At 44.0% G+C, this 16148-nt stretch overlaps 1 protein-coding gene and 1 long non-coding RNA gene across 8 annotated transcripts in view; one reads left to right on the top strand and one right to left on the bottom strand.

Annotated features, from left to right (window-relative positions):
• Positions 1–16148, bottom strand: part of LOC126937670 (40S ribosomal protein S20-like) — a 1038442-nt gene that overhangs the window by 170324 nt on the left and 851970 nt on the right. The gene's annotated exons all lie outside the window — the stretch shown is intronic.
• On the top strand, positions 1409–14905 carry LOC126937682 (uncharacterized). Its single transcript, XR_007719817.1, has 3 exons — positions 1409–1744; positions 12607–12809; positions 13894–14905. It is a non-coding gene; the product is annotated as an uncharacterized LOC126937682 (long non-coding RNA).

Raw genomic sequence — 16148 nt, 5'->3', positions numbered from 1 at the left:
TTTCTAATTTTAGAACGGAATGAAATTATTTTTGAATGCATGTTTATGAATTTTCTGGCCACTTTTAAGCCTTTAACTATTTCACACTTTCTCTCTGAAGATCAAAGAAACTCTAGTAACATGGAAATTCATGCTCTGAGTAGTGACAAGCCAGTGACTTTTTCTATAGAAAGGGTACCAGACTCCAATGTGAAAATCTCAAGCAGCTTTACATTCAAGCAAGTGCAGTTCAATCTCTTCCTGACTCATTGTCTCATCAACATGCAAAGCTCTTGAAGAGAAACCATCTCTTACTTGCCTGAGGGAATTCTGGCAGACGTTTTGAATGTGGATGTGGAAGTTCTTCCCTCGTCTCCATCCTGTCAAGAGCCGTGGAGCAAACAGCAGGATGAGGAAGACATGGAAGACAAAACTGATAACGCACGTCACCTCGCTGCAGCAGGAGAGGGGATGTAACTTCAGTTCAGCCTCTTTGGGGTTTGGGTTTTGACCAAGTAAACCGGGAATGTTGTTAACACATCAAGCCAGCTTTTATTGTTTGTCTTAACCAAAGAAAACACAAAATGACACTTACTTTGTTGCTCAATTCGGTTTTAACTTGTTGATGTCCCTCCCCCCCCCAAAAAAAATCATACTTGAAAATGCCTGGCAGGGACCCCTGAGATCTAGGGTTTGAAATGCTCTTTTGACAAGTTGAGAGGTTAAAAAGAATTCAGAAACATACTGTAGAGCCTCATGGGGGATTTTAGAAAACAAATATGCAAAGCATCTTTAAATGTGTGGAAAATTGCACTGAAGTCAGATTGTTTTCCTATTGATGTTGCATTGCTTGGCTGCAAGAGGTGGGGTGGGCACATGGTGGGGGGAGAGCAGGAGTGCTTATTAGGGTGCTGTCAGACCTCAGTGTGGAATTCCGCTTCTCACAGTTGGCCATAATCAATCAGTCAGACTCTCTCTCTCCTCCCTTCTGCCTCTCCCTTTCTTTCCCTGGTTGAAGGGGCCCTCTTAAATCGCTCTTGAGCCTGCATTCTAATTTAATCTCTCTCCCACGTGAAATCCACTTCTCCCAGCTAAGCTGCGTTTTGCAGCTTTATGACGGTACCGAAAGCACTTTATTTCCACTTAAAGAGCTGCCTGTTCTATTTACCATCACTCTCAGGGTACTTAACCTCATTTAAAAGGCTGACTTTCCCCTGCATTATAAAGTTGATCGGGAGTCTCAAAGCCTCTTTCTCTGCCCAGCCCGCAGCCAGCTCTCTCCAGCCACCCTAGCCTCGCCCTCACCCCTCCCAGACTCTGTTCCAAGGCCCAGGCGCGCTCCGCGTGGGCAACGTGTCCCTGAGCGCTCCGCCTCCGGCCAGCCTGACCGCTCCGTGCTCGGTGTCACTCCTGGCACGTCTCCACATTCCTAAAATCCCAGAGAGGACCTCGAAATAGGATAAAAAAACGAGAATTTAAATACGAAGCAACAGCCCTTGCAGGGCTGCCTGCTCTGGCTGGGAAGGGCCTGGGCCTCCGCCTCCACCTGAGACGCTTGTTTCCTGCGCGGTTTTGCAACGTCAGAGCCGTCCACACTCGCAGGCCATTTTTAGCGGCCTGTTGGAAGGGGAAGACAGTGAAGTCGGCCTAAGCAGAGCAATGCTTTGCCCTCTGAGAGGCGAGGAGGACCCTTGGGAAGCTCAGAGAGCTACGATAAAATGGCTAAACGACCTTCCTCTCCTCCAAGTCACCAAATACGAGCCAGGTGGGCACCAGATGGGCAAACTGAGCTTGGTCGAAGCTTGTGCCTTCGCCTTCGTGTCTTTGGTTGGGGCTGTGTCACTGGGGACTGGGCCCGTTAGACCGACGACAGATGCGCCGCATCCGAGAGGAAAGTCACCTGTCTCGCAGGGAGGATGGCAGGGTGGCTGCTGGGGCAGGCGGAGCCCACGAGGGTGGGGCCGGGAGATCCTGCTCGTTTTGCCCAGTTGGCCCCTGCAGAGCCCGACACCCACAGCGCAGAGAGCACCCCGGCTGGGTTCCCTGACCGCGTCCCCGGAAGGCAGGAGCACATTTCCGCGGTGGCCCAGGCCCCGGCTCCCCTCGTGCTCGCGGGAAAAGTGGCTTGGATGGATGAGCGCGCCTCCCTCCCGCTCACATTCCCAGTGCAGGCCAAGGCCAGAGCTGCTTTTCCCGCACACACAGGGAGGGACGGCCAGCTCACGGTGCAGACCAGCGGGATGGGGCTTCACCTCTTGCTACCGTCTCAGTGTCCCCTCAAATCATACCTTGAAACTCGCAAATGGAATGGTATTAAGACCCAGCACTTTGGGAGGCCAGGGTAGGAGGATCACTTGACCTCAGGAGTTTGAGACCAGCCTGGGCAACATAGTGAGACCCCTGTCTTAAAAAAAAATACAAAAATTGGCCAGGTATGGTGTCAGCACCTATAGTCCCAGTTACTTGGGGGGCTGAGGTGGGAGGATCACTTGAGCCCAGGAGGTCGAGGCTGCAGTGAGTTGTGTTGGGACTGCTACATTCCAGCCTGGGCGACAAAATGAAACCCTATCTCAAAAAAAAAAAAAAAAAAAAAGTGGGTCCTTAGGGCGTGACTGAGTCCTAAGCTCAAGCCCTGGTAAATGGGAGGAAGGCCTTCTAGAGGCTTCCCATGGTGTTCACCCCATTGCCTGCAAGGACATAGGTTGGAGGCCCCCTGGAAGCAGCCTTGCAGACAGGGAGCCTGCAGCGCCTGGGTCTCGGACTTCCCAGCCTCCAGAACTGTGAGAAAGAGACTCGTGTTTTTCATACATTACCCGTCTCAGGTATTTTATTACAGCAGCACAGACAGACTAAGACACCTCTCTTCCCTCGTCTTCCAGTTTTCTGAGCATAAATCCTTAATGGGCGTGAAGCGCAGAATGGGAAGGCAAGGTGCGCAGAATGAGCTCACTAGAGAAAGGAGACTTTCCTTCTCCCTTGTGGTTTCACCTGCAGTCCCTAGTCTCCTACTGATGAAGAAGGGGCCTGGCCATAAGCTGTGGTTCCACCCCTTGGTTCCCTCCACACTGTCTCCCTCTCCGACCCGTCTCCTAAATATGTTTCCGATGACACAGAGGTTAATGCTGGCTGCCTCAGGCCTGAGAGGCAGATTCTTTCCACGCCCAGAGGAGCCTGGCTTCAGGGTGAAGGGTGAGCAAAGTTCCTATTGAACTCGTGGCTTCTTGGAGCAGGGTTTCCAAGAATTGACACTCCAAACCAGTATCCCAGGGCCTGGTCTGCCAGGCACACAGCCATTGTGTGTTCCTTTGCACCTGCGAAACAGCAGGCAGCAGCCGCAGCTAATGTTTTTGAGCATTTCCTTCTTGCCTGTCTCTCTCCTCAAAGCTTAACAGACGGTGTCAGGGGCATGTTGTACAAAATCATGAACTGAAGCATTTTCTCAAGAGCTCCTCTCATCTAATGCATTTAGATATTGCACAAGGGAAAAGATGCAGACACCAGCCTCACACTCTCCCCTTTCTCTAACTGGGGACATCTCCTACAGGTGACATTTGAAATTCAGTCTCTCTTGGTGCCACCTCAGGATTTAACCCCAGCCTGAGTCCCCCTCCCCATCCTCTCCTTTCAAAACCTGGACCACCCAGGAAGTGGCCTTCAGTTTTCTGGAATGGATCAGGGAGGTGAGCCACTGCATCAGGGGAGGGTGTTGACATGACTATGCGCCTTCTCTTTTCTGGGGAAGCCCTTTGTAGCAGAAAATAATATTTACTATGGAAACAACATAAATGAGTTTTTGCTGAGGACTCTAGGTTCGCCTTGTTAAGATAAATCTTAATAGGCTGAAAATTTTGCACTATTTTTATAGTTCTAAATATTCCAGGCATTTAATATGCATTGAAGTCAGTGGGTCACAGCCTGTGGCTTAGAAATAATAGAGCCAATTTACACTCCTACCAACAGTGTAAAAGTGTTCCTATTTCTCCACATCCTCTCCAGCATCTGTTGTTTCCGGACTTTTTAATGATCGCCATTCTAACTGGCATGAGATGGTGTCTCATTGTGGTTTTGATTTGCATTTCTCTCATGACCAGTGATGATGAGCTTTTTTTTCATATATTTATTGGCCGTATAAATGTCTTCTTTTGAGAAGTGTCTGTTCATATCCTTCGCCCACTTTTTGATGGGGTTGTTCATTTTTTTTCTTGTAAATTTAAGTTCCTTGTAGATTCTGGATATTAGGCCTTTGTCAAATGGATAGATTGCAAAACGTTTTTCCCATTCTGTAGGTTGCCTGTTCACTCTGATGATAGTTTCTTTTGCTGTGCAGAAGCTCTTTGGTTTAATTAGATCCCATTTGTCAAACCTGCATGGTCTGCACATGTATCCCAGAACTTAAAGTATAATTAAAAAAAAAAGAACTAATAGCGCCATTCCATGACTGGTGTTTCATGGGGCCGTTATCGCTTCGGCCTCCTGTGCAGCACTTCAGACTTTGGGAATGTGTGTCTAGCATTGATGCTGAGTGTGGATTCAATCAGAAAGACCTACATGCAAACACTGGCATTTGTTTGTGTGACCCAGACAGGTTAACGCTTTAAGCCTTAATTTCCTCAGCTGTAAAACAGGCAATAATGACAGTCCCTATTGTATAGAGTTCTGAAAATTAAATACGCTCAGTGCCTGACAAAAAGTAAATCTTCAACAAATGTCAGTTCTTATTATTAAGGTTTTTACCACATCCTTGCTCAACGATTTGGAGTTTTTGTGTTATTCTCTGCAGAGGAAAATTGGCTTTGTGCTTGATTAAAACCTACCTTGGTTACCCCAATATCCTGCTGCTGTCCAGACAGCAAATAGTCTTTTGCAGAAGCAGGTAGCTCTTTAATTCTAGAGACAAGAAAAGGAGGCTGGAGGGTTCTGAGTTTCTCCAGGGGTGTGCGGGGTTGACTGGGTGTAGGAATCATCACTGACCACTTTGTTTTCCAAGAAGGCCCACAAAGGGCTGTACAGTTAGTATTTTATCAGGGACAAATAGGGAGTCTCCTCCATTGTACATTCAATGAATACTTGCAAAGGAAATGCGTGAATGAATGAATGAACAAATGAGTCATTTCCTTCTTGGTTTTCTCTAGAAAGGAAATATATAGTCATCCCTCTGTATCCAAACAGGATTGTTTCTAGGACCTCCCACCCTCAACTCCGTGGATACCAAAATCCACAGATGTTCAAGTCCCCGTTTGCATACAGCCTATCCACATACTCCCGTATGCTTTAAATCATCTCTAGACTACGGATAATACCTAACACTATGTAAATAGTTGTTGTATTACATTGTTTAGGGAATAATGACAAGAAAAAAGTCTGTACATGTTCAGTACAGATGCAATCATCTTTTTTTTTTTTTTTTTTGGTAATATTTCTGATTCACGGTTGAATCCAGGGATGCTGACCCTACAGATTTGGAGGGCCGACTGCACTCCATGGTCAGCGTATATTCTGTGAGCTGAATGAAGCTGGGTCTAGATCTCAGCCCTGTCATTGACCTTGGGCATATTACATGGCCCCTTTGTACCTTCCTACGTTCATTTGTCCACCTGGCATCACACCCAACTCACAAGAATGGTGGGGTTAAATGAACCATTAATGCCAGGCACTTAGCACAGGGTTTGGTGTGTTCATAACAAGCATCACCAGCAGCAGCTGCGTCATCATGATCAGTTTTCTCTGCCTTGCCTCTCTCCACCTGAAGCAGCTCTTGGATGGGAAAGGTAGCGATGGTGGTCAGAGCCAGCCTTGGTGCCACTGTGAGTTTCAAATAGTGGTATCCGTAATTCCACCTATGTCTGTTGGCTGAATGTATTTAAACGAAGTATCTATTTATGTTTGATTCTATATTTGAGTATCTGTGTGTATCTGCCCTACAGACCCCTCATCCCCTCTGTACGGTGTCGTATGTATTTAGATCTGTTTTCTTCCTTACCATGCCCCTTACTGTTGTGTACTTTTCAGGCTGGTGGAGACGGTTTAAATTCTTGAAGATTTTGAGTGAGTGAAGGGCATCCGATCGTTTTTCTCCTCTATCACATTTCCCACTGGGGAAAGAAAGGCTGAATGAATACCTTTTTAAGCTTTCCCTAAATAAGTCATTTCTATGCTCTAAGATAGCAGGAGAAATGTCAGCACAAATGCTAATTAAGAAATAAGTAACATCACAGACCAAAAAAAGGAGCAGAAAACGAATCCTCTCTATTGTGGTGGAAGTGTAGGTCCTCCCTATCCAACATCAGTCCAAGAAAAGAAACAAGGCCGAGATGATGTGTTTATATTGTAAGGAAGCTGTGGGTCGGGCTTTTACACATCTGATATCTGTGTGCTGGTATCATAAGTTGTGGGAACGAGAGACATAATCTGTGTTCTTTCTGGTAACCAGTTGTTGTGGTCTCTGGGAGACGGGCTCCGAGGGTGCTCTGGGAACCATCTTCCTGTCATTTTCAGAGGCTTTGAAATGGGAAATGCACTGTGTGATGTGATGCAGTTTTACCGTTGCCCAGGGTTGGAATTAGGAATGTTTACAAGTGCACAAGGCTCTGCAGAAGCCACCAAGCTGTGTATCTATCAGTTACCTGGTTTATCATTGCACAGAATCTGGGTTCTTTGGAGGAAGAGGTCAGTGGAAGCCAACGTTCTTAGCTTCATCTTGGCCAATTCAGTGATGTTATAAACCTGAGGCAGGGTCACATCTAGGAGATATACATTGGTCCCCAGACGTGAGTGAGTTATCAGAGAACAGAGCTTGGCAGGACTCAATTTGGCTTGAATGGAGAAGACTGGGCTGGACTTTTGGGAAGCTGCAGGATTGGCTGTGCCAGAGAGTAAAGAGGAGGATGTGCCCATGCGAAACAGCTCATGAAACGCACAGGGAGGGGAGGGGAGAGAGCTTGGCACCTGGCAAGTCTGCCACAAGAGTGGTGCTGTCCAAGGGAAATGTAACGTGAGCCACATATATACCTTATTCTCCCGGGCTGTTTTTATTCCTTGTTTTCTAAGTGGAGCTTTTCTCATGTGCAGACGTCCTTGGTCTAGTTTGTGCTTGACCAGCTCTTGGGGACACCTTGACCAGCTCTCACGTGTGATTTTAGGGCTTTCACCTTTGCAAAGGGCTATACCAGCTGCCCAGTCTTTCTGCCACTCCAGAGTTATTTTAACTGATGACTTTTCAGAAATGCAGGAAGGATGTAGGTCACCTGATACTCTGGGGGCCATGTGAGGCTTGGCAATTGGATGCTTGGAGCCAATCCTTTTTGACTCACAAAACTTTTGTGGGAATGTGGCATAATTTAATTGAGCTAACAAAGCTCATTACCAGAAAGATTTGGGGAAGGACTGGCCAAGGACAGGTAAGATAAAGCCTCACCAGGAAAGAGAAGCAAGGAAATCATAACAAAACCAAACCAAAAATGAAACACAGTACCTGCCTTAATTCGGAACTAACTTGTTCCTGACCTGCAGCCTAACCTGGAGCCCTGGTCCCTGTGCTCTGCCAGAGGAAGCCCGTGAGCTAGGGCAGAGCAGATACTGGCTCTGATTCCAATGCCAACACCCCTGACAAGCATGGACACTGAGCAGCCTGCTCTGGCTCTGGCCTGACTGATGGTCAAGGAAAGAAAGAAGTGACAACAGAATTTAATACTGGATAAGTACAGAGATACCCTGCTTTATTGCACTTTGTAGATACTGCATTTTTTATGGAGGCTTATTTTGAGGCAACCCTGCATCAAGCAAGTCTATTGATTAGCACCATTTTTCCAACAGCATATGCTCATTTTGCACCACACTTGGCACTTGGTAATTCTCACAATGTTTCAAACCTTTTCATTATTATATCTGTTATGGTGACCTGTAATCAGTGATCTTTGAAGTCACTGTTAAAATTGTTTTGGAGGCACCACAAACTGCATCCGTATAAGATGGTGAATCTAATCAATACACGTAGTGTGTGTTCTGATTGTTTCACAGACCGGCCATTCCCCCATCTCTTTCTTTCTCTTCAGGCCTCCTGATTCCCTGAGACAAAGGAATAGTAAAACTAGGCCAATTATTAATCCTACAATGGTCTCTAAATGCTCAAATAAAAGCAAGAGTCCCATAATTCTCACTTTAAATCAAAGCTAGAAATGATTAAGCTTAGTGAAGAAGGCCTGTCTAAAACTGAGATAGGCTGAAAGTGAGGCCTCTTGCACCAAATGATTAGCCAAATTGTAAATGCAGAGAAAAAGTCGTTGAAGGAAATTTAAAGTGCTACTTCAGTGAACACACATATGATAAGAAAATGAAACAGCCTTATTGCTGGTGTGGAGAAAGTTTTGTGACCCGGATAGATCAAACAAGGCAAAATATTCCCTTAAGCCAAAGCCTAATCCAGAGGAAGGCCCCAATTCTCTTTAATTCTAGAGTTAGAAGCCTGAAGGAGGTGAGGAGGCTGCAGAAGAAAAGTTGGAAGCTAGCAAATGTTGGTTCACGAGGATTAAGGAAAGAAGCCATCTTCATAACATAAAAGTGCAAGGTGAAGTAGCAAGTGCTGTTGTAGAAGCTGCAGCAAATTATCCAAAAGATCTAGCTAGGATTACTGATGAAGGTGGCAGTTCTAAGCAACAGATTTTCAATGTAGACAAAACAGCTTTCCATTGTAAGAAGATGCCATCTAGGACCTTCTTAGCTAGAGAGGAGAAGTCAAGGCCTGGCTTCAAAGCTTCAAAGGACAGGCTGACTCTCTTGTTAGGGACTAGTGCAGTTGGTGACTTTAAGTTGAAGCCAATGCTCATTTACTATTTCCAAAGTCCCAGGGCCCTTAAGAACTAGGCTAAATCAACTCTGCCTGTGCTCTGTACATGGAACAACAACACCTGGATGGCTGCTTATCTGGTTTACACCATGGCTGACTGAATATTTTAAACCCACTGTTGAGACCTACTGCTCAGAAAAAAAAAACAAAAAAAGTTCTTTCAAAATATTACCACTCATTGACAGTGAACCCAATCACCCAAGAGCTCTCATAGAGAGTAACAAGGAGGTTAATGTATTCACGCTTGCTAATACAACCATCATTCTTTTTTCTTCTTTCCAGCTTTTAGGTTCAAGGGGTACATGTGCAGGTTTATTACATGGGTAAACTGCATGTCGCAGGGGTTTGGTGTACAGATAATTTTGTCACCCAGGTAATCATCATAATAGCCAACAGGTAGTTTCTTAATCCTTACCCTCCTCCCACCCTCTTCCTTCAAGTAAGCCCTGGTGTCTATTGTTCCCTTCTTTGTGTCAATGTGTGCTCAATGTTTAGCTCCCACTTGTAAGTGAGAACACATGGTATTTGGTTTTCTGTTCCTGAATTAAATTGCTTAGGATGATGACCTCTAGCTACATCCATGTTGCTGCTAAAGACATTATTTCATTCTTTTTTATGGCTGCATAGTATTCCATGGTGTAAATGTACCACATTTTGTTGATCCATTCCACCATTGATGGGCACCTGGGTAAATTCCGTGTCTTTGCTATTGTGAACAGTGCTATGATGAATGTATGTGTGCATGTGTCTTTATGGCAGAACAATTTATATGCCCTTGGGTATATACTCAGTAATGGGATTGCTGGGTTGAATGATAATTCCAAGTTATTTGAGAAATCTCCACACTGCTTTCCACAGTGGCTGAACTAATTTACATTCCCGCCAGTGGTGTATGTATTCCCTTTTTTCTACAACCTTGCCAGTATCTGTTATTGTTTGACTTTTAAGAAAAGCCATTCTGACTGCTGTGAGATGGTATCTCATTGTGGTTTTGATTTGCATTTCCCTAATGATTAGTGATATTGGGGCATTTGTTCTCATATGCTTGTTAGTCATGTGTATTCTTCTTTGAGAAGTGTCTGTTCATATCCTTTGCCCACTTTTTTTGCTTATTGATTTGTTTAAGTACCTTATAGATTCGGATATTAGATGTTTGTTGGATGCATGGTTTGCAAATATTTTTTCCCCATTCTGTAGGTTGCCTATTTTCTCTCTTGATGGTTTCCTTTGCTGTGCAGAAACTCTTTAGTTTAATTAGGTCCTATTTGTTAATTGTTTTTTGTTGTTGTTGCAATTGCTTTTAGAATCTTCATCATGAAGTTTTTGTCAGGGGTGATGACCAGAATTGTATTTAATAGGTTTTCTTGTAGGGTTTTTATAGTTTTCAGTTTTACATTTAAGTCTTTAATCCATCTTGAGTTCATTTTGGTATATAGTGAAAGATAGGAGTCTAGTTTCAATCTTCTGCATATGGCTAACCAGTTATCCCAGCATCAATTATTGAATAAGAAGTCCTTTTCCCAGTGCTTGTTATTACCAGCTTTGTTGAAGATCAGATGGTTGTAAGTGTGGGGCTTTATTTCTGGGCTCTCTAACTTGTTTCATTGGTCTATATATCTGTTTCTTTACCGGTAGCATGTTGCTTTAGTTACTGCAGCCTTGTAGTAGTATAGTTTGAAGTCGAGTAGTGTGATGCCTCCAGCTTTGTTCTTTTTGCTTAGGATTAGTCTGGCTATTTGGGCTATATTTTGGTTCCAAATGAATTTTAGAATAGTTTTTTCCTAATTCTGTGAAAAAAACATCATTGGTAGTGTGATAGGAATAGAACAGAATCGGTAAATTGCTTTAGGCAGTATGGCCGTTTTAACAATATTGATTGTTTCTATCCATGAGCATGGAATGCTTTTCCATTTGTTTGTGTCATCTTTGATTTCTTTCAGCAGTGTTTTATAATTCTATTGTAGAAATCTTTCACCTCTCTGATTGGCTAGGTATCAGAAATAAAATACCTAGGTGTTTTATTCTTTTTGTGGCTATTATAAATGGGAGCATGTCCTTGATTTAGCTCTCAGCTTGGATGTTATTGGTGTATATAAATGCTACTGGTTTTTGGACATTGCTTTTGTATCTGGAAACTTTGCTGAAGTTTTAAAATCAGATTTAGGAGCCTTTTCTGGATATATAATTATATTGTCTCCAAAGAGAGATAGATTGACTTTCTGTCTTCCTATTTGGATGCCTTTTATTTCTTTCTCTTGACTGATCGTGCTGGCCAGGAGTTCCAGTACTATGTTGAATAGGAGTGGTGAAAGTGGACATCATTGTCTTGCTCCAGTTCTCAGAGAAAATGTTTCCAGCTTTTGCCCATTCAGTAAAATGTTGGCTGTTGTTATTTTTCATTCCATTTTGTATGTTGTCTGTTTACTCTGTTGATAGTTTCTTTTGCTGCAACATCATTCTTTCTTATGATGTTTGCCCATGCTATTTTGAGGTACATTCCTTCAATGCCTAGTTTGCAGAACCACCATTCTGCAGCCCACGGATCAAGAAATAATTTGAACTTTCAAGTCTTATTGTTTAAGAAATGCATTAGGTAAGGCCATAGCTGTCATAGATAGTGATTCCTCTGATGTATCTGGGCCAAGTAAATTGAAAACCTTCTGGAAGGGATTAACCATTTTAGATGTCATTAAGAACATTTGCAATTCATGAAAGGCGGTCAAGATAGTGACATTCTCAGAAGTTTGGAAGAAGTTGGTTCCAGCTCTCACAAATGACTTTGAAAGGTTTAACACTTCAGTGGAAGAAGTCACTGCACATGTGATGGAAACAGCAAGAGAACTAGAACTAGAAGTGGAGCCTGAAGATGTGACTGAATTGCTGCAATCTCATGATCAAACTTGAATGGATGAGGAGTTGCTTCTTATGGATGAGCAAAGAAAATGGCTTCTTGAAATGGATTCTACTCCTGGTGAAGATGCTGTGAACATTGTTGAAGTGACAACAAAGGACTTAAAATATTACATAAATGTAGTTGATAAAGCAGCAGTAGGGTTTGAGAGGATTGACCCCAATTTTGAAAGAAGTTCTACTGTGGGTATAATGCTGTCAAACAGCATCACATGCTATAGAGAAGTCTTTTGTGAAAGGAAAAGTCAATCAATGTGGCGAACTTCATTGCCGTCTTATTTTAAGAAATTGACATAGCCACCCCAGCCTTCAGCAATCATCAACATCAAGGCAAGACCCTCCATTAGCAACAAGATTATGGCTCGCTGAAGGCTCAGATGATCATTAGCATTTTTTAGAAATAAAGTATTTTTAAATTAAGGTATGTACATTTTTTTAGACATAACGCTATTGCATGCTTAAGAGACTATAGCACAGTGTAAACATAATGTTTGTATGCATTGGAAAACCAAAATATTAGTGTAACTAGCCATATTCTGATATTTGCTTTATTGCAGTTATCTAGAACCAAACCTGAAATATTTCTGAGGTATATTTGCAACATTCTCAAAAAATGTAAACCTTAAACCCTGAATTTGAGTTACAGGAAACCAGAGACACATATATACTTACATATGTACATTTATTCAGATTTATTGAAGACCGAGTTGTTCTGCATATATTAAAGTTCCAAGTGGCATTAAATTTCATTTAGACATTAAGCATTTTTGAAATGAATGTTTATAAGCCATATCATACTTTGCCTTCTCTTTTTAAAAAGTGTTTTCTGAAAACAACTTGACCTTTTACTTAATGACTTAGCATTTTTTCCCCAGGAGAGCTGCCCGACGAGCTCCCAGTCCTGTGGTTCGGGGCAGGCTCTGGACACTCACAGAGGAGACTCCTCTGAGAAACCGAGGTTTCTCTCCAAGTCATGATCTGTTCTGCCCAGGATGCTCCCCCGACACACACACTGAAAAACTGAGCACCTGGAGAGCAACACCAAAATCCCACGGCCAATAATGGGCAACCCAATCAGGTGACAAGTTATCCCCAGACCCTAAAATGCACGCGGTGGTGACAGGGCACCAACAACCAGAGTCCCGGGAATTGACATCCGCGAGGGAGGAGATGGGGGGAAGGTAATGAGGCAGAGCCCAGCCACCTGAGGCAAGAGACCCCAAATCAGCTAACCAGAGAGGGCGGCTGGTGGATTGAGAACAGCGACTGCAATCATGCTGAGTGAGCCCGTGACCCTGCCTTAGGTGACACCAGGCGATGCATGGTTCCTACCACCAGGTCAGATGATACCGGGTGACATGCAGGCACTTTGACCATCCTAATAGTCCAAGAGGTAGTGGAGCCATTAGAATCAGCTTGGCCTCCAGATGTGCCTCTGCATCCCTGGGTCAGCGTGAAGGTGCAGAAGCTGTGGTTCTGCACAGGAGATCATTTGAGAAGGCCAAGACCTCACCTAAACTCTTTAAACGAGGGCCTCTGGGGCGGAGCCCGAGGCCTGATGATTTCTTCATGCTCCCAGGATAAGTCCAGAAGTAGTTAAAGTTGAGGACCACTTTGGTGAGGGAGAAAAAAGCATACTTTTTGAGGACTCTTCCCAAATAAGATTCTTTTTTCCTCTGATTTGTTACTATTTGTTAGCATCTGTGAGTGAAAGGGATGTGAGGGTTTGATTTGGCCTAAATTTCCCTTTAGAAAATTCCCTTTGGGAAGAAAAAAGGCTCTGATCACCAACCAAAGGCCATATATTCTAGTCTCGGCCCCTACCACTTGCTGGGGTCCTCTGGGGAGCTGTGGAAAGTTCTGGCATCCTGCCCCACCTCCGAAGGCTCTGCTGTGTTCATCTTGGGTTCTAGATGCCCCCGAGGGTGGTCATGTGCAGTCAGGGTACCCTGGACTCCAGCCAGCCTCAGTAAGCCTTTGCAGGGCAGGACACTTTTGCCCCTGTGTGCAAGTCGTTGCTTCATGTAATTTGCATAAATACACACTCTTTTCTACCCAAGGTTAATCTTTTTAATTAGTTAAGCTGCTATGTTGTAGGAAACAAGCACTGACCCTTAAGTAGATAATTGGCACAATTGAAACAATTAAATGGTTTTCCCCAGGACAACATTCAGCAAAGCCATTCTTGCTGGAGAAGGAACAGCACAAAACAGCTGGAAGGAAATTGTGGCATGCATGAAAGATAACTTGTCTGTGTTTGCAGTCTACGGAGATCCCCGCTGCAAAAAGAGGCAGGATTTTCACTTGCTTCTTGACCCATCTCTGTTGTCCAGAATCCAGGACTGGTGACAAGAGAAGCGGACGTGATCTGCACAAGCTGGTGCAGCTGGGTTAGGAGTTGCTCTTCCCGGACAGGTGGGGAAGGGTGCTGGAGGGGAGGGAGGAGGAGAGAGGTTTTAGGGGAGGGGTGCTGAGCAGTCAGGAACCTGTAAGGTCACATTTCTTTCAGGTATTCTTTCTAGGTGTACTGAATGGGAACATTGTCTGTCATCCCTAGACTGCCTTAAAGACCTAAACTGCTTCCATTTGTCTTTGGTTGTTGGACTCAAGTTTCTAATACACCTGGTGACACAGAGCACAGCTCTGTGTTTTCATGGGTTGCTTAATTCAAGATCTGGATGAAGGAAGCCTGAACCTATGTTTGTGTAAAAGCCTAAGGGTGTACAGCAGGGATGCTCAAACTTTTGCTTTTATAAGAACCCACTTTTATATTAACTAGGTTTTTGAGTATGAGAAGAAATGCTTGAACATGGAAAAGAAAAGTTCTAACTGTAGGATGGAGTTTACAGTGAGTATGAACTTCCTCCCCGCCTCCAATCCGGCAGCCGCTTCCATTTGTACTCACACCTGTAATCCCAGCCCTTTGGGAGGCTGAGGCGGGTGGATTGCTTGAGGTCAAGCGTTTGTGACCAGCCTGGCCAACATGGTGAAACCCTATCTCTACCAAAAATACAAAAATTAGCCAGGCGTGGTGGCGCACACCTGTAATCCCAGCTACTTGGGAGGCTGGGGCACGAGAGTCACTTGTACCTGGGAGACAGAGGTTGCAGTGAGACGAGATTGCACCACTGCACTCCAGCCTGGGCGACAGAGAGAGACTCCATCACAAAACAAACAAACAAACAAACAAACAAACAAACAAACAAACGAACAAATAAACTGCAAAAGAACGAAAAGCTTTTTCAATTATCAGAAAGGAAAGACATCTATAATCCATAATATTGTCGACTCTCGACTGAAGCGGGCATTCACAGAGGCTATGAGAGGAGTGTAAATTATTGCCATCTTTGGGGGAAGATGAGACACTATCTAAAAAAATTTAAAAGAAATATGTCACTTCTTGCAACTTATCCAACAGATCTACTTACATAGTTCTTAGGAGAAAAGGCTCATGGCATGTGGGCATCATCGGTGCATAGGCAAGGGGGCATTCCCCAAGGCCATCTTTGTGCCACCAAAGGCTTAGTATGTTACCTTCCTTGTAATTTGCATTTCATAATTATTCATTATAGCAAAATTACTTTCACTTTGCCACTTTCTGGTTGTGTGGCCTTGGAAGATCATTGAATTTCTCTTTGTCTCAGTTTTCTCATTGGAAAATCGAAGAGTGCACTATTTCCTGTCTAAGACTACTCCAGTTACCATGATTTCATGGCAAATTACCCAAAAATATGGTGGTATGCAACAATTTTTTTTTTATGTGCATGAATTCAGTGGGTTGGGAATTCACATGGGAATTCAACTGAAAGACACTGAAGCTGGGGGCTGGCATACCCTCCAGTCTCACTCACATTACGTGTCTGGCGATTGAAGTTAGCTGTTGGCTTGGGGGCCTCAGTTCTTCCCCATGCTGTCACTCCATGTCAGCTAGCTAGGCTTCCAGCAAGCATCCATGAGAGACAGAAAGCCAGGTGTAAACTCCATAGCTTTTCCACAACTCCTCATTTAGCTTTGGAAGTCATACAGTATCATCCCCACTGCATTGTTGGTTAAGATAGTTTTAAAGTTCTCCCCAGGCTCAAGGGAGAGGTACAGTAGTCTGGTAGGGCTGCCATGACAAAGCACTACCGACTGGATGGCTTAAACAACAGAAATTAATTTTCTGACAGTTTTGAGGGTAGAAGTCTGAGATAAAGGTGTCAACAGGGTTGGTTTCTCCTGAGGCCTGTCTCCTTGGCTTGTAGATGCTGTCTTCTCCCCACGTCTTCACGTGGTCATCCCTCTGTGTCTGTCTGTGTTCTAGTCTCCTGTTGTGATAAGGACACTGTCATATTGGGTTAGGGCCTACCTTAAGGACCATATTTAACCTTACTTATCTCTTTAGAGACCCTGTCTCCAAAGGCAGTCAGATTCTGAG

This window comes from Macaca thibetana, chromosome 15 (assembly GCF_024542745.1).
Source record: "Macaca thibetana thibetana isolate TM-01 chromosome 15, ASM2454274v1, whole genome shotgun sequence".
Classification (NCBI taxonomy): Eukaryota; Metazoa; Chordata; class Mammalia; order Primates; family Cercopithecidae; genus Macaca; species Macaca thibetana.
Note: the sequence above shows the minus strand (reverse complement) of the source record. Positions and strands in the feature narration are given on the sequence as shown.